This window comes from Cavia porcellus, unplaced genomic scaffold (genome assembly GCF_034190915.1).
Source record: "Cavia porcellus strain 051 isolate PalLab524CR breed Dunkin Hartley unplaced genomic scaffold, mCavPor4.1 scaffold_13, whole genome shotgun sequence".
Taxonomy (NCBI): Eukaryota; Metazoa; Chordata; class Mammalia; order Rodentia; family Caviidae; genus Cavia; species Cavia porcellus.
This window is the reverse complement of record NW_026947496.1, coordinates 28,030,075-28,048,441: the sequence shown is the minus strand read 5'-3', so window position 1 is coordinate 28,048,441 and position 18,367 is coordinate 28,030,075. Positions and strand designations below refer to the sequence as shown.

The 18,367-nt window shown below is 42.3% G+C and overlaps 1 protein-coding gene across 4 annotated transcripts in view; it reads left to right on the top strand.

Moving 5' to 3' along the window:
• Nucleotides 1-18,367, top strand: part of Ripor2 (RHO family interacting cell polarization regulator 2) — a 203,570-nt gene that overhangs the window by 59,279 nt on the left and 125,924 nt on the right. The gene's annotated exons all lie outside the window — the stretch shown is intronic.

The following is an 18,367-nucleotide window of genomic DNA, read 5'->3' as shown; positions in this document are numbered from 1 at the left end:
CCCATAATATATGTAACTGTTTCTTGTTGTCATATATTTTCTGATTGATTATTTTTATTTTCTGCCACTGCTGGAGAGAAGTCTAGAATCAAAGTGTCAGCAGGGTTGGTTGCTTCTGTGGGTTCTGTGGAAGAATCTGACCCAGGCCTCTCCTTTTGCTTCTGGTAATGGCCATCAACTATGGGCATCTGTTCACTTATCATCAACCTGCTCTGGGCGTCCATCTTTATGTGGCATCCTACTCTATCTTGGCTTCTTTTTGAAATTACACTACTCACATTGGAGTAAAGACCCAATGCCTCACCAGTGACTGGGTGGTAATTATGCTTAGCCGGTTGGTTGGCTGACCAGCTTCAGGCACACACAGCATGGATTCCTTCTGTATTGGAAACACTCTGTACATTTTTATCTTCTGGCTACCTCCTTGTATAAATTTCAGTTGGTTCCACATTCAGGGAGAAAGATGGGGCATCTCTCTAGATTTCTTTGAATCTCCAGAGGAATGTAGCTAACTAATTTTTAGCGATTCTTTCTACACTAACAAAAGCAAGTATAAAACCTTTCTCTTGCCCACTAAATGTGAGGAATGTGAGGAAATATGTTACCTTCATAATATAGTGCTGCAACAACAAAATAGCTAAGACTGGATGACTTATAAATAGTAGAAATTTATTTCTCACAATTCTGAAGGCTGAAACCGCCAAAATCAAGGCACTGGCAAGTTCAGTGGTGAAAGATTGAGGCTCCTTCCAAAATAGCACCTGCACTGATATTGTGCTCACATGCAGACTGGGGGGAGCCTCTTTAGTTCCCATCAGTCTTTTATAAGGCACCAGTCCCACCCACAAGAGCAGAGCTTTCGTGACCTAATCGGTTCCCAAAAGCCCCATCTCTTAATACCACTGTTCAGAGTTACATTGCAGCATAAATTCTGCAAACACTCAAACCATATCCCATGCTATTTGCCTTCAGCTCCAGAGACTTTCCACAAGTGATAAGAAAGGGACGGGATGTGTCGCGCACACAGAAGCTATGGTGAGAATGGGGCTAATTTGTCCATTGCTAACTGCTTTTCTGCCCATTCATCAATCAGCAGACATTTGAGAAAGGTCTCCTCTGAGGCGACGCACCTCACTAGTCTCTGCTGGGAATGCCAAGAACCATCAGGCGGACACAGTCCATCCTCAGCAGATTTACAGTCCTGCTGGAGAAACAAGACACACAGAAAAGACAAGTCACTTTACAAGGCGGGATACAACCAGTGCCAATGAGCTTTATAGGCCGATAAAGTCCATAAAAATTCAGGGGGAGAAGACAGAGCTTTTGAAACAGTTTGGCTGTTAAGAAATTGGGGGGAGGGTACTTGTAGGAGAAGAGAAAGTATTCCAGGCTGGGGCAGGGTGTGTGAAAGCACTGAGGACCAGCGTGTTGAGATAGTCCAGTAAGCAAGCTGAGCACTATGAACAATCGCTGCTGTGAGAAAATTCAGGGGATGGGTGGATACAGTGTAATAGGTTGATCAAGGGAACGAGATCTAAAGCCAAAAAACACAGATTAGCATCTCAGCTTTGACACTTATTAGTAGTGAAGTCTGAGGAGAGTCACTTAATCTCTCCAAACCTTAGTAATGAGGATGAGCAGGTAACAAGGAAAGCCCTTCTGTTATTATGCTTACTATAGGGCACGGGTTTTGTTGCAAGTACTTTATAAGAATTAACTTGTTTAATCCACAGAGTAACCCACTGTAGTAGGCACTTAGATTGTCTTTATTGTACCAGTGCAGAACCTGTAGTCCTGGGAGGCCAAGCATTCCTCCAGGTTGCCCGACTAGCAAGGAGGGGAGGCAGAGTGCACTCTGAGGAAGCCTGCTGCAAGCCCACGCTTCTGACCGCTGTGCTAACCAGCTTCGAGGCCAAGGGTTTGCTCAGCAGCAGGCAGTGTGAATGCATGGAGCAGGAATGAACCTGAGTACACAGTAAGATTAAGAATGTCTTGCTGGGGCCGGGGATATGGCTGAGGGTACAGTGCCTGTCTGACAACTGCAAGGTCCTGAGTTCGATTCCTGACACCAAAAAAAAAATTATCTTGCAATTGGAATTCTTTTCAGTTTACTGTTTGAACAAGTTGTTTGCACTTAAAATTATAGGTTTCATGGGGTTGTGGGAGACTTTGCTATAGAGGTAAGTAAAAAACTAATTTAAGAAAATTATTCATCCTGTGACATAAATTATGGTTTGGAGAGGAGAGAGTGCAGAGGTATGAAGGGATAATTAGAGAAAGATGATGAAGCCTTCCTGTAGGTCAGAGAATGGAAGAGAAAGGAGAGATTCAAAAACAGCACGAAGGGGAGAGTGTTAGTTCCATTTAAAAATGTTTCATGCACTAGTTGAGCCTGATATTTAGTGCAATGGATATTTGATATTTTTATTTGTCTTTCGTGGTAGTGTGTGTTTCCTGGGAGATGCGAGAGGCGGCACTAGAAATGCACCTATAAAGCGCTTTATGACTAGACTATAGATGTGACCCTCCTGACAGGTCAGCTAAGGACTCCGCGGACGGCATAGGTGCAACTTGGAGGAGGCCACAGCCTTACAGCCACAAGACGGAGACATTTTCTGTGTTGTTCCCAAGCGGTCCCAAGCCGGTCTCCCATAGCCTATCAGCCCAGTCCCCAATGCTACCAGCTCGGGTATAACATACGTTACTCAAACTGTCTTTTAGGTTTCTCTAAGAGTGCATTTATTCTCTTCATACACATAAGACAAAATATCCTTTTAGTAAACAGTGATCATCAGCCCTCTCCTCATGTCATGAGTATTTCACTGTGTGATAGGAGTCATCAGAGATCAGCCCCACTATTCATACTTTTAAAATTACGGAGAAGTTCATATTTGTTTATTGTGGTAGGTACTGAGTTTTTAGTCACTTGAAGAATAGCACTCAGAGAAAGGTATGGTGATACATACCCAAAACCTCAGTATTCTGGGAGGCTGAGGCAGGAGGATAGCAAGTTCAAGCCCAGCCTGAACAACTTAGTGACCTAGTGAGACCCCAACTCAAAATAATTTTTAAAAGGGCTGGGGATGTAGCTCAGTGAGAAGGCCGTGGGTTCAATCAGCCATGCAGCGAATAAAGAAAATAAAATTAACTCTTGGAAAACTGGTTTTTGGTTCCCCGAGAGAGCACTTGCCAAACATGTGGGAGACCTTGAGTTCCATCCCTACCACACATACAAAAAAAACTCATTGGAAAGGGGGTGCCTTCAGGTGAAAACAGGAGATTCTAGAGGGGTGTATGTTAAAAGTGACAGAAGTCATCCTGCCTAAATGAGTCCTTTGGAAATCTTGTAATTTGGAGAATGATGTTTATCTTTGAATCTCTACTAGAAGTATTGGAAAGTCCATCACTGCTTTCCTGGAGAGTTCCAGTATCTAGTGCCCTGCAAATGGAAGAATGTCTCAAAATAGCTTTATCCTGATGGAGGCCAGGCTGGGGGAATTGGAACTCTGCAACTCTGGTGTGTGTATACTTCCGTTTGTGCAAACATATGAATATGTGTATGCGTGTGCATGTGTGTGTGTGTGTGTGTGTGTGTGTGTGTGTGTGTGTAGTTCTATGACACTTTATCACAGGTGTAAGTAGACACCATCCTGTAACCGTCATCACAGTCCAAGTGCTGTCTGTATTACTCCTTCACCACCAGTGTCTCCCTTCCGCTCGTGGTGCATAGTCAATTGCCATTTCCCCCATCCCTAACCTTTACCAGCCTTTATCTCTGGTGACTACTAATTGGATAAAACATGTTTTAAAAATTTCCAAATGTTGTATAACAAAACGGACCCCACACAAGTGTCCTTGGGAGGCTGGACTTCCCACTCAGCACATCGCCCAGGAGATCCATTCGCACTGCTGTGCATATGTGGAGTTCTTTCCTTCCATGCTACATGGAAATCTATGACTGCATGTTCACAGTCTGCTCAGCAGTTCACCTACTGAGCCACATTTTGGTTGTTTTTTGTACTTGGCTATTACAAAAAACCCCATGAACACTTGTAACAGATTTTTGTATGGATACAAATTTTAATTTCCATGATACAAATGCCTGGGAGTATGACTGATGGACTGCACAGCAAGTAAATGTTTAACTTTTTGAGGAAATTTCAAATTCATTTCCAGGACGACTGTACTATTTTATACCCCCTCCAGCAATGTATGAAACACCCATTTTCTTCACATCTTTACCAGCATTGGTATTGTCTATATTTTTTAATTTAGCTGTTCTAACAGGTATTACTTATATCTCATTGTGATCTTAATTGTTTTCCTAATAACTAGTGATGTTGTTTATCTGTCTTCATTTTCCATTTGTACATCTTCTTTGGTGAAGCTCAAATTTTTGCTCATTTTTTAAACTGGGGTTTTATTTTCTATTTTTGAGAGTTAGGAGTTGTCTTTGCCCTTTTCTTTTTTTTTTTTTTTTCTAATTCTATCTTTTATGTCTTTTAATGGTTTTGTATATTTTACCATTTCTTTTCTCCCCAAGATGCATAATTAGTATTCTCTTCTGATTTCCTATTTCAGTAATCCTTTTCTTAGCAATGTTTAATTAGCTGATAAACACAGCCAGTCAGTTGAATTCTATCATGATAATTTTTACTTCCAGAAGTACTATTTCATTCTTTTTCAGACGTGTTTGTTTAGTCTATGCGGCCTTTGGTTTCCTGCACAAACTTGCAAACCAGTGTTTCCTTAAATGTATTATAAACAGCCTCTTTATAGTCTTTGTCTGATGATTTTATTGTACTATTTGTGTGGACCTTTATTTGCTGTCAGTGGTTTGTTTTATAATTGTTTATAGATCGATTACTTTTTTAAAGCTTTATAGCACAATAAAGCCTGCACAAAGAAAGACACACTAGCATAGGGCTGATGAACTATTATAAAGCAAAGCTATCATTACTCCTGCCAAGGTGGAGAAACAGCTTTGACAGTTACTGTGACCCTTCCTTGTACCCCATCCCAACCCTGATCAGGGGCTCTCAGAGTTTCTCATTGCGTGCTAGACTTGACTATGGACAAATTCATTTTTTTCTGTCTTCAAGGTTTCAAAGGAATCAAACTAAAATCTGAAGTCTCTGATGACTACGAGGGAATAAACTGAGCGCTCTGATGCATGCAAAAAATCAATTGCCACAGGAAACTAAGGGATGGCCATAGCACAACAGAATGGGAGCAGGCAGAAAACATGAAAGTGAGCCCGTGAGCTGTCTTCCTCCTGCTTTGGCTCTCATGTAACTCCTTTGCAGCTATAGAAAAGGAACAGTGGCCATGAATCCAAGCTTTCCAGCTGAGCCTCTCCTCACTTTAAACATGATGCCCACAGATCTCTATTTGTGACCCAAAAATCACTGACCAACCCACAGGTCACATGGATCCACCAAGCTCTCTGCAGGGCCAGAGCAAACACATCTTACAAACACCTCACACAGTGCAAACTATAGCTCTTGTATTTTTATAGAGTGAATTTCCAAAGAGTTTTAAAGGACAGTTGTAGATGTTAGGGGTAACTTTCTCAGCTGATTTTAAAAATCTTTCCTATTGAAACAGGGAGACCAATCTTTTGCAAATGGAAAGGGTCCATCCAAGAAATGGAGAGAGAAGAATGGTAGGACAGGGGAAGGGGTCATAAAAAGAGTTAAGATTTATATGCACATTCATCCCCATGATGAATGTAATCATTCTACACTACAAACATGTACTAATAAAAGTAAAAAATTAAATATTTCCTATATGTAATTGACTAAATAATCCTGAGACTAAAACATTCACTGAGGGGAGTGGGAAGTAGGGTATATTTTCATACTTGAGCAATTTGAGAAAGTTACTACTGAGGAAATCATGAACCAGATATTTCACCATCATAACACAAAATTATCATGGAGTGTTAAGTCTTATCATCCTTATTAATATACTATTTTTTTGTCTTTTTCCTTTTTTATCGGTACCAGGGATCGAACTCACAACTGCCTGCTTGCAAGGCAGGCGCTTATGCCGCTGAGCTAAATCCCCAGCCCCTATTAATATACTATTAACTTCACAAAATTGCCTAGCCCTCCCTCAAAATGTCTTAATACTGTGATTTTGATTCCTGTACCAGACAGCTGGGATGCCACGTGTTGGGGCTGTGCCGAGGTGGGGAATTATAACTGAATGATTATGAAATTGAGCTTGATTGATTTAATCACTGTAATCATTGGCATTGTGCAGATATGTGACCAGGAGGTTTTCATTCTGACTATTCTGCCTGATGAAGTCACGTTACGTGGGGAGGCTCATCCTGTGTTTGTTTCTCTCTAACGGGAAGGAAGATGGAGAGCGAGGCATGATCCAAGTTACAGCACAGCCCTACGTATCCACATCGCACAGCCAGGGGAAAAATGAGGTCAAGTGATCCGGTTAACGAAGTCTCTGCCGTAACTGGCTCCCTCTGAACTTGGCCATGAAAAGAGTTAGCATCTAATTAGGTGTATTCTTCCACTATTAGTCCTCAAAGAGGGTTAAAAGGTAGTGTCTGGTACATGGTAGGAGCTCCCTAGACATGAGTATCTTTCTCCATAACAAGACCTCTGAGGGCATCTCAGGAGGGAGGGAGGGACACTGCTCTCCCAGGTGGATATCTAGGGTCTTAATCCTGGAGCAGGTGGACAGGGACAAGAGTGGCTTCCTCCTTCCCAGCCCTAGAGACTGACTTAAGTTACTGAGCAAAGAAATGCCTCTGCACTGGGAGGATGACTTAATTAGCATAGTCAGGCCCCCTATGAAGAATGCGTCAAAGAAAACCACTCCCACCATCATGCACCCCTGGACTCTGGACAGGAATGGTACATGCTGTGCCTTTGGGAACCAGGCTTTTCGCATAGAGCTCTGGGTTGGAAGGAGATTGTATGTCAGTATATAAAAATGGGGATAAGAAGAAGGACTTCAAGGGAAGTTTGATGTAAGTATTGGCCAAGCCCAGTATAAAGTATGAAGGAGAGTTCATGGCAGCCACAGGGAATCACAGTCTGGTAGAAGGAAGCAGGATCTTGGAGACCACTTGTTCTGTTTTGCAGATGAGGAAACTGAGGCCGTCAGGAGGGGTCAGAATCACACAGCTGATGAGAAGCAGGGTGGTCCTGTAACTCAGGTACTACACTCTACTACATGGGACCCACTGTGCTGAAAAGTGGGTCCATAACATATAAGTGGCCCCTCTTCTGACTGGTATTAACCTGCCATTAGGGCAGAAGCTGAATTAAAGAATATATTACTTTCTTGTGAGATGATATGTTATCTAATTTAATCTTCGAAATAGCCCTGTAATGGAGGTAGTTTCATTAATCTGTTGGTGGAGGAGGAGTTTGAGGCTTAAGACAAGTTATGTAACTTACAGACTGACTAAGTCACCAGGACCTAAACGGGCATTGGAGGGGGCCCATGTCCTGGACCCCAGAGCCCTGGCCCCACGTCTCATCTTGCCTGCAAAATGCCCCTCTTGGGTACACTCAACTTCATTCCTCGATATCATCTTTTAAATACAGACTTCTATTGCCTGTCACGTATCTGACAGTGATCTGAGCAATTGCGGCTGTAGAGTGAGGGAAGAGAATCACCTTCAGAGTATTTTGGTCTCATCCTGCCAGTATTCTTCCCTGCTGGGTAGGAAGATTCAGCCTCCACCAGCAGGACCTGTGGACTAGAACTGGAGTCTGTAATGAATTTTGTGCTTTTTACTACTACCCCAGTGGCCCTCATCTGGGACCATTTTCTCACCAGGGAACATATGGCAATGTCTGGAGGCATTTTCCATTGCCACAAATTGGGGCGGGGAGAATGAGAAGTTGCTACTGGCATCTAGAAGGTGGTATGCTGCTAACCAAAGCCAGGACATCCAGAGCACGTGGTACACAGTGCCTCCCACCCGCTGGCCTCCCCCTAGCTCCAGCCTGCTGCTAAAAATCCCACAGTGCACAGGACAGTACCCGCAGACACCGACTACAACACCATGCTGCCTGTTGTCTGAACTAAATGGAAGTATCTAGCCCTTCTTAGACTGCTCGCTGACTCCTGGCTGCCTCTGCTCAGCTGCTCACTTGCTTTCTCCTCTCATTACCTCATTCATCTACCTTGGGGATCAGAAGATGGGTCGTTAAGTGCTGGGCACCCTAAGGCAAGGCTCTCAAATTGTAGCTCGCAGCAAGGTCACCTGAATACTTGTCCAACCACAGCACTCTGGTCCCCACCCCTGAGCTCTGATTCACAGGTGAAGAATTGCACATCTCTCAGCTGCTTGTCCAGGTGCAGACCTCTGTTCATGGCCCAGCTGTCCAGAGTGCCTGGAGACTTGCAGGAGCTGCTCATAAGTGCACCCCCAGAATCCCTGCTGAGCCACTGTGCTGAGCCTCAGCTCTTTTAATACAGCAGGACCCCCAGTGTATGTTAGCAAGGTGCTGGCTCTAAATCAGTGGTTCTCTCTGCTGGCTCCACAGTAGACTAACAGAAAAAACTCCTTGTACCTTGAGTTACAGAAGTTTCAATCCACTTAGTCTTTGAGCAGAAAGCACCTTCTATGAATCACTCGGTGGGTGCTGTATGTGAGACCCCAAAAGCATATTCAAATTGCTGAGGTGACCACTAAGCCATCAGTATTGTAGAGGGAGCCGGGGGGAAATGTCATGCTAGGGCTCATAACAAAGTTCTCCAAAACTGGCCCTGCTGCCCTGTCTAACTTCATCTCTGCCTGTTTATTGGCCAGATGTACAGCCAATGTCCTTCACCTTACTGTCCTTCTAGCCTGCTGAGCTCACAGCCAGGATCTTCATGACTTCCCTACCATCACCACCCCCATACTCACCTGCTGGGCTGCTTGCTGATAATGCAGTCTGAGCCCAGAGCCACTCAGAAACTTCCCCAGAGACTCTCCCTCCATCCAGAACAGCTTCTGTCTCTCTGTCTCCCTGCCCTGTTGGGCTTTCTTTAAAGCTCTTGTGCCTCCTACTCTATGAAATTGTTCCTTGGTTGTGTGCTTGTCATCCACCTTCTCCTCCAAGGCAAATAGAGACCTGTCCCCAAGTCTCTACTCTCTCCACAGCACCTACAGCCTAGCTCCAAATAGAAAGTACTCCTTAAGTATTTGCTGAATAAATGAATTTAGTTAGTTTAGGGCAGTGATGGCGAATCTTTTAGAGACTGAGTACCCATACTGCTCATGTCATCTCCTGGTGCTGAACATGCGTGTGGCCTCTGTGTGCCCTGTCCTCTGATCTGATCTGCTGGGGTGATGCTGGAGGTGACATGGCTCTAATGCCAACAGAAAGTGCTCTGCATGCCCGCTGCAGCACATGTGCCACAGGTTCACCATCACAGGTTTAGGGACAGGTGAGGCGGGGTAGCAGAGTCAGCATGTTTTTTACAGGAGAGAAAGAGGACTTTGAAGGCTTGGAGGGGTGTCCAGGAAAGGGCTGAACACCACGGGGAGTTGGGAGGGAAGGGAAGGAATATAATGCAGAAGAGAGTGAAGAACAGAGATGTGCAGGTTAGATTTTTCCCCGCACAAGGTTTATGCTGTAAAGCACTGTGTCTCCCCTACCCAAGTCTGCAGGAAAGTCTCCATCACTTTAATGAAAGGATGAGAAGCAGAGAGGATTATTTAGGGAAAATTCAAAGAGATTCTGAGTTCTTCGCACAGGTTGGGGCAGGGCTGAAAACAGAAATGACAGATTTTAGAGGAAAAGAGTAAGATGAGAAAAAGGCCCAGAGCCAGACGGTTTTTACACACAAATTCCTGCAACTGTCCCTGCAAGGCACCCTCTGGGGAGCAGCCGAAGGAATCACTGGGCTGAAAGCTCTGTTAGCAATTGGTGGGGGGGGGGGGCTCAGGTACATCATCAGTCCCAGGAATGACATCGCAGTGTGTGGCGAGTGACTGCGGGGTTCAGGAAGAGTGGACTGGAGAGAAGGGAAGCAATTTTGAAATCATGGAATTATCTTACTGACTTTCAATGAAGGGCAGTAGAAGATTTCAGTGAAGTTTGTGTTGTTACTGTGTAGTGAACAGTGAAGCATCTGCATTGCGTACTCACACAGCCTGGGTTTGAATTTTGAAACTCTGTGATCTTTGGAAAATTACAGAACTTCTAAGCCTCAGTTCTCCATCTGGAAATAGGCAAATTACAGTAGTGATCTCCCAGGACTATATGAGAGCTAGTGAGATGCCCTGTGTGAAGTGCCCAGGACGATGCCTGGGACAAGCTCCAGGCCAGCTGTAAAGCTATTATTATTATTATCGATATTAAACAATACCAAACTGGACTCCTAAAGGGATGGTTTGCAGGGATGTAGCAAAGGAAGCAAAGGCCTGTAGCAAAGGTGGCATTCCTCATCTTTAATAACAATTTCAGCACAGATTTTTTTATCTAGAGCAAACATGACCCAGCCAGGGAGGCTTAGATCTCGGAGATCTGGTAGGCACATTCCTGGATTCAGTGGGTCACTGGCAAGCACACTGAGGACATCTCCATAGGACCCGTGAGCTGAACTCATCATTCTCTGGGTTCTCTCATGTCGCTGGCCCTTCTAATTTGGATGTGTAGTTAGGATGGGTGTTTTGCAGATTTACTTTGAGCGCCAATGTTGCTTTTCCTATGCATTGTGAGGAAAGAACCCAGGACAGACAACAGAAGAAAGCAGAGTTACTTTGGTGGAAGGCTGATTTGGAGGAGGATGCCCTTCATCTCCTGAAGCACCTCCATAACCCTCAGGGCTCTGTGGTTGGAAAGCTCTGTGGATGGGCCACAGAGGCCACACTCCCCAGAAAAACAGATGGGACGGTGGGGAAGGCGGTTATCCATGGGCTGTGCATGCTGGGCTCTAACGCCACAAGAGGAGGCAACCTGGATACTCACCTGAGAGCCTGAAAGTCAGCAAACATGTGAGTTTGAACAAGTTAATAAACCTCCCGAGTCTCCAATTCACCACCTATTCAATGAGAATAGAACTGAGCCTCACAGGGTATATGTGAGACTCAAAGTGAAACAATAATTGAGCATAGAGATTTTTACAACTATTCTTTAATGCTATTGTTTAATCGCATTATTCTCATTAATTATCTTCACTTGACAGAACTAAATCCAGAAAGATAACATTTGACAAGGTAAAGATAAAATTCTATATTTGACTCCTATAAAGATGTACTGAAATAGAGTTTAATAGTGGCTCATAGGGGGAGAAAATGTAGGCATTTTAGAGGAAATGAAACTCAGTGTAAAAATCAACCACAGGTCAACAACAGCAACTATAAAGCAGAGCTAATGTAATCTTCAGTCGCGTAACTTAGAAAATTTCCATCTTACTTGATCTTGGCCAATAGTTCACATCTCCCATCTGCAAGTCACACTCTGATAAGGAGATGAAATAATTGGACTGTGCAGAGAAAGTTAGCAAAGGCTCGATAAAGAAACCATACTGTTTGAAGAGCAATTGGAGGCATTATGAGATTTACTCTGAAAAAGAGAAACCTCAAAGGAGGGGAACAGGATAGAAGCGTTCAGATGTATGTAAAACCTCTCAAAGAGGCATAAATAGTACCTCGTGTCATGGGGCAGAACTAGAAGTGGAAGTTTCAGAAAAGTGGAAATTTCAGAAAATTTAAACCCAGTACAACAAAGAACTCACCAGGATCTGAGTAAAGTGGCCCAGGCCTGCAGTCTCAGCACTGTTGAAGGCTGAGATTGGAGGATCGCAAGCTCAAACTCAGCATTAGTAACGTAGTGACTTAGGGAGACATTTCAAAATAAAAAATAAGAGGCTTGGTGTGAAGGTCTTGAGTTTAATTTACAGCACTGAAAAAAGAAAAAGAAAAAAAAAGAACCTTCCAGGAATAAGGATCTTTATCCAGAAGCACAATACAAGGCTTTAGAAGTAATAAATTCTCTGTCACTGGGTGTGTGCATACTTTAACAGGGTATATTACAGAAGGAACTCATGGGTGGTCATCCCTGAATAATTTTTAAAAGCTCTCTCAAAGGCTAAGGGTGCGGCTCGGTGTAGAGCATCTGGCTAGCACGTGTGAGATCCTGGGTGCGATCCCCAGCACTGCAAAAAACAAAAATATCTTTCAATCTAGAAAATTCATTTTACTAATAAATTATGAAATGCTGAGAAATGCCTTTACTGTTTGGGTAGAGACAGGATTGGAGTTTCTATATAGAAAATCTCTGTTAATGTAAATCCAAGACCAGTTCCATTATGGGAAATGGGCTTGTTCCACTGGTGTGGGACAGAAAACACACAGTCCAGCTCTGGAAAGAGAGGAAGGGAGGAAGGAAGGAAGGAGAGAGGAAAAGAGGGATGAGAGGAGAGCAGAGGGGAAAAGAAAGTGTATGTCAACATATAATCATTTGGTATGAATGGACAATTCTCCAAAGATTTTTAAATAACCAATTAACACATGAAAAATGATCAAAGTCATTAGTCATCAAGTAGATGGAAATCAAAACCATGAGATAGGTTTTCTTCACACTCACCAGGATGGCTGTGTCAGACAGACAGACGACACCAAGTGCTGAGGACCACTTGGAGGAAAAGGAACTGTGGACGTGGCCAGTGGGAATGTAACACCAGTGCTGCAGGAGCTGTGGACAGACTGGCCCTTCCTCAAAAGGCATCAAGTTCCCTTCCAAAGTACATACCCAAGAAAAAGGAGAACGTGTGCCCACACAGATACATGTATGTAAAAAGTCCAGCATTTGATCAATGGATCAGTGCTTGTGGTACGCAGTGCAAGTCTGCTTGGCAAGAGTGCAAAGGAGCCCGGGCAAGGGTTACGCATGGGAAAAGCATCAGAACCTCCTGAGTGCAGGGAGCTGGCCCCAGGACCACATACTGATATAAAATGAGGACGGGAAGGGAATCTGTAGGGAAGGAAAGTAGCTTCGTGGTTGTCAGGCTCTCGAGTGAAAGGGGAATTGGAAGTGACAGCTAAAGGGTATGGGGTTCTTTTGAAGGCCATAAAAATATTCTAAAATTGATTGTGGTAATAGTTGCAGAACTCTGTGAAGCTACTAAAAACCATTAACTGAATGCTCTAAGTCAGGAAATGTTATGATACGTGATTTAAATAGCAATAAATCTAAAATATATAAATCAATATTAGTCCATCTAGCTGTATTCATTTAGAAATTCCACCAACTACTAACTTAACTATAACAGTCTAAAGAGAGCTTAAAGAAACTTTGCAGCCAGTGTAACAGAGAATGGAAAATGTCCTTTAATAAAGAATTTTTCCAAATAGAATAAATGAATACAAATAAATAAGAAAAAGATGAACAGCACAGTTGTAAAAAATAACTAGGCAAAAAACACAGACTTCAAAAGTACAGATGGACCCTAAGTTCAGAAAGCATTGGAGTGGGGAGAGGGGAGAAATTGAGGGGTCCAACGATGCCAACTTTCAGTCATAGGATGAATAAGTTCTGAAGACCTAGTGTACAACACAGTCACCACAGGTGACAAAAATGTATGGTGTCCCTAAACTTCAGTCAGAGAGCAGATCTCAAGCACGCTCATCATACATGCACACACATGGGCACACACACACACAAACCAATTATGTGAAGTGATGCAAATGTAAATTAGTGGAATGTTGGTGTCATTTTACAATGTGCATGTTTATCAAAACATCACTTTATGCACCCTAACCAAGCCATCCTTGGTATTTATGGTATTCATGGTTCCAGAACTCCCTGAGGATACTAAAATCCGTGAAATCTCAGGTCCTTTACATAAAATGGCACAGTCTTTTGACATAACTGAGATACATTTTCCTGTATACTTTTAAAAAATATATAACAGTTTAATTTTTGTCTTTGTTATTACACATTTGCATTACATGACTATGTTCATCATGAAGAGTTGTACATGTACATAACACACGTTAATTCTTTTTACTTCACTTACCCCTCCTGTCCATCTCCTTCCTCCATCTTTTGGGCCCCTTCCCTTTTGCAAAAGATCTACCTTCTATTATCTATGTTTTGCTGTGCTCTTTAAATTATCTATAGTTTGGGATTCTCATATTAGAGAAAAGGTACAATATTTAAATTTGTGTGTCTGATTTATTTCATTCAACATTAAGTTCTCAAGGTGCATCTGTTTCCCTACAAATGATTCAAATTTATACTTCTTTATAACAGAGTAGTGCTCTATTGTGTGTATAAATACCACGTTTTCTTAATCCATTCATGTGTTGATGGACAGACAGGCCAATTCCAAGAGTTAGCTATCCTGAGTTGTATTGCTATACACATGAGTGTGCATGTATCACTGTAGCACAATGTCTTTAACTCTTTGGGAAGATACTTAGAATGGGAATAGTTGGGTCAAGTGGAGTTTCTATTTTTTTTTTTTTTTTGAGGCATTTCCATGCTGATGTCCATATTGATTGTACTAGTTTCCATTCCCACCAACAGGACAAAAAGATTCCATTTCCCCCCACAGCCTCACCAGCATCTGTTATTATTTGATTTCTCCATGGGAGCCATTCTTTCGGGAGTGAGATGGAATCTCAGCGTTGTTTTAATTTACATTTCTCTAACAGCCAGCAATGTTGGACATTTTTTCAAAAGCATTTATTGGCCATTTGCACTTCTCCTTTTGTATAAGTTAAATCATTTCTAGACTCCTTATAATGCCTAATACAACATAAATGCCAAATAAACAGTTGTGTACCATATTGACTAGGGAATAACCGTAAGAAAGAGTCTACATAGTCAGCACAACATTTTATTCAATTACTTTCAATCTGCAGTTGGTTTACTGCACAGATGTACAACCCATGGCTATGGAGAACCAACTGTATGCGCAATTTTCATCTGTACAAAAAGCTGAGGTGAGAGCAGCTGTGGGAGATGGGTTTATTGCACAGCAATGTGAATATAGCTAATGTCACTGAACTGTACATTTAAAGGTAGTTAAGATGGTAATTTTTAGGTTACATGCATTTTGCCACAGTTAAAAAAAGTTTTTAAAAGACAGAAAATAAATTAACAACTCACAAAAATGCTATTGGAACAGTTAACTAGTCCCACTTTTTTGAAGGGTAATTTGGCAAATGCTAAAGGAATCTCGAAAATATTCATCACAGTTGCTGCAGTAATTTTACATCTGAAAACACCAAGGAAGCAAGGGCCGTGTGTAAGCACGTGTGCTGGGGCATCCTTTAAACTGGGAGGGGATGGAATTCTGCTGCTTAAAGTCCCCAGCTTGGGGTACCAGGTTACTGCAGCCCTAGGAAGTAAATCTATTAGGTGAGATCCAAAACCGAACCACACTCCACCCCAGGCTACGCGCAGAGACGCTCACCCAGGAAGCTCAGCAAGCAGCAAAGAAGTAGCACCTCTTTGGGTGTTGGGATCCTTCTCAGGAATAATAAATTTAATAGCTACGTTTTGAGGGATCTTTAATTTCTTCTAAGTATTCTTTTTTCCTCAGAGATTAAAATAAGGCATCAACACACTGGGAAATAACTAAGAGAAAAATGTGTTGAAGAAATGTAAAAAAGTGTTTATTTTGGCTTTCAGGAAAAGTTTAACTTCTGTTTTGCATTCAAGTAGCTTTTAGTGGCTAGAATAGATCTAATGAATATTAATACTGGAATAAACTAATTTTGAGCTTGTCAGCAGGCAACCACCCTGAGACCATTTTCAGTTAAGGTGTACATCTAATCCTGCTCTGCTCATTTCAACAAGCTTTTGTGCATAATGCCACATTATAATACAACCATAGTAATTTCTGAGACTTTAATAGCACTTTATGGAAAACATATTCTGTTTATTCTCCCCGATTCTTAGCCATTGCGGTATTTTTCCTCTACTTTTGCCAGTTATGTTTTTGTATGCATTTTTTTCTTCCCTAAACTATATCTTCAGGTTAGCTCCCAAAAGACATTATCATTACCGTATCAACAGTACCGTGCAGGTCACCACAGTTCTCTCCACCTGGCAGATCTAGGGATGGGGATGTAGCTCGGTGAGATCACTTCCCTAGCATGTGTGAGGCCCTGGGTTCCATCCCTACAACAGCCCAACCCCTAAACATTGTTATCAGTGCGACTTAGCAGCTTTAAAGTTGATTTTGGCAAATGTTTACTCTACATGTCATACACTTCTTCACAAACCTCAATAGCATTTTAAAAATTGGCATTGTGACCAAATAACTTATGCAGTTAAACAACATTTGTCTCCTTCCCTGGCACAAGGATAACATCTCAAGCATATCTCATGCAGAAAGTCTGTGGGAAAGTTATTTGCTATTTTTATGAGGCTTTTATGTATATTACTCGTACAGTTAAAAATTGACCAAATAGTTCTGCTGTCACAAACTCTAAAGCAGTGGGACTTGAGAGACCGGCAGTTTAGACCCTGAGCCGGAGAGGGAATGGTTTGATCTGGTATCAGAAAAGAATCCAGCTAAGCCCAACTCAATAGAGGCCACGGCACGTTCTGTTTCCAATGATCTCCTGCTGCTTCCATCAAAGAAAAGACAGTAGGCTCAATTTTCTTTCGTTTTTTTCCTGCCTTTCTTTTTCAGTGGTTGGGGTTGAGGTAGGGGAAAGGTAATTTGAGAAAGAAAAGTCTAAGGAGCAGAATTAATTTGTGCTTGCCAAGATAGCTCATTTGGGGAAAGAAAAACATTTTCTACAAAGAGCACAGGAACAAGTGACTATCTACACACCAAAGAAAAAATCTGGACCTCTACCTCATACCATATACAACAATTAACCCAAACAGATTATAGCCTAAATGCAGGAGCCGAAGCCATAAAATTCCTGGAAGAAAATTTAATAATTTGTGGTTAGGCAATGATTTCCTATATGTGACACCAAACACACAAGTAACATAAGTAGATAGAATTTCATGTAAGCACCAAGGAAATCACCAAGCAGAGTGGGAGAAAATATTTGCAGGTAACATATTTGACAGCAGGTTTAAAATTGTGATACAGAAAAAACACCTCCAGAAATGAACCAGTTTTAAAATGAGCAAAGAGTTTGTATAGAAAAAAAATGTTGGTACTGGGAATCAAACTCAGGACCTCGTACTTGCCAGGCAGGCACTGTACCACTGAGCTATATCCCCAGCCCTGTACAGAAATTTATCCAAGGAAGATATACAAATGTTGAAAGACTTGAACAGGAATAATAAATTCAATAGCTACGTTTTGAGGGATCTTTAATTTCTTCCCACATCATTTACCATGAGAAAAATGCAAATCAAAGATAGAATAAAACCCCACTTCGCACCTTACCGCGGAATGGCTAATAAGTGTGGAAGAGAATACAGGGGTCCTACACTCTTTGCACACTGCTGGTATGAATGTAAAACAGTCCAGCCCCCTCGGGAAGCACATATCCGTATAAAAACTTTCACGTGGCAGCATTATTCATAATAACCCAAAACTGGAAACAACCCAAATATCCGTTGATTGATAAATGCGTAAACTAACATATTAAACACGTTATAGCCATGCAATGGAATGTTACTCAGCCATGAAAAGGAACAAAGTCCTGGCATATGCTACCAAGTGACAGCATAGTGTATGATGTGATTTAGGTGAAATATCCAGAATAAAACTAACCCAGAGACAGAATGTAGATGAACAGTTGTTCTGAGCTAAAGTAAGGTGGGAAAACCAGAAGAAGTCACTGTTAATGGACACAAAACTTCTTTTTGGGGTGTTAAAAATGCTCTAAAATTAGGTAGCGGTAATGATGATGCAACTCTGTGAATATACAGAACACTCTTGCACATCCTCCAAATAGGTGAATTTTATGGTATGTGAAATATATCTCAGGTCAGGTTGCACATGCTTGTGATTCCAGCCCCCAGGAGGCTGGGGGAGGAAGATCGCTGAGAGTCCCACGCTAACCGGGACTATATAGTGAACTCAAGGCCAGCCTGAATTACAGAGGACAGAGACCCTGTCTCAAGAAACAAAAAAACCAAAACAAAACAAAAACTATTTTATTTATGCCTAATCCCACCAACAGAGACACAACCCTAAATATGTGCCTTTTTATGAACTTTGTGGACCTTCCTCAGGGTTCGCTGACAGAAACAGGCTCGGTTGTGTGGGATGGGGGGGCAGGAACCGTACGCCTCCTGTAGGCAGGGTATTCTTCCTCCTCTGTATATCTCACGGATATGAAGTCTAAAACCTAAATGCAGGTGCACGTGTTTTGGATCTGCACGTGTTGATAGTCAAAGCCCTGAGGTGCTGCGATGGGAACTTGGTAAGGTCCTGATCCCTGACCTGCCCTTCCTCACCTACT